This window comes from Propithecus coquereli, unplaced genomic scaffold, assembly GCF_000956105.1.
Source record: "Propithecus coquereli isolate 6110/MARCELLA unplaced genomic scaffold, Pcoq_1.0 Scaffold897, whole genome shotgun sequence".
NCBI classification, from domain to species: Eukaryota; Metazoa; Chordata; class Mammalia; order Primates; family Indriidae; genus Propithecus; species Propithecus coquereli.
Window position 1 is genome coordinate 209,560 of NW_012155251.1, and position 887 is coordinate 210,446.

The window sequence follows — 887 nt, forward strand, 5'->3', positions numbered from 1 at the left end:
GAGGTAAGGCTTTTACTCAAGCTGATAAAATCATACCAGCTGTCTGTGTGATAGGTCAGGTGTATATACAATGTAGTATATAATTATGCAAGAGGTATATGTATAATTAAGAGAGACTGAAAAAGCTACAAATGAAAGAAAATGGAATTTAAAAATGTTTAAGCAACCCACAGGAAGAAGTGGAAAAGAAAATAAAGAAATCAAAATCAGAGAGAAAAAACAGAAAACAAAAATTAAAATGACACACTTAAGCCACAACACAACAACAACATTAAATGTAAATGGTTCAAATACACTGATTAAAAGGCACAAAAGCAGAATGGAATAAAAAACATGATGGAAGTATATGCAGGCTATAAGAAACTCATGTCAAATATAATAATATAGGCATGTTGAAAGTAAAAGGATGGGAAAAGTTATATCCTGTAAACATTAAAAGAAAACAGGAGTGGCTATATTAATATCAGCTAAAGTAGATTTCAGAGCAATGAAAATGACCACACACTGAGACATACATTATATAATGATAAAAGGGTGAATCTACAAAACAAACACAGTAATCCTAAATGTGTGTGTATCAAACAACAAAACTATAAAATCTGAGATGGTAAATGATAGAATTGAAATGAGAAGTACAAAAAGTCACAATTATAGTTGGAAACTTCAATACATCTCTCTCAACAATTGAGAGAACTAGACAGAAAATCAGCAAAATAATAGATCTCAACAACACCATTAGTCAACAGAATTTAAACAACATTTATAGAACACTCCATCTACTAAGAGCAGAATATATTCTTTTGAAATAAACTCACAACATATCCCTAGAGAAATAATATCATGGTCCATAAAACATATGTCAAAAAATTTAAAAGAATCAAAATAGA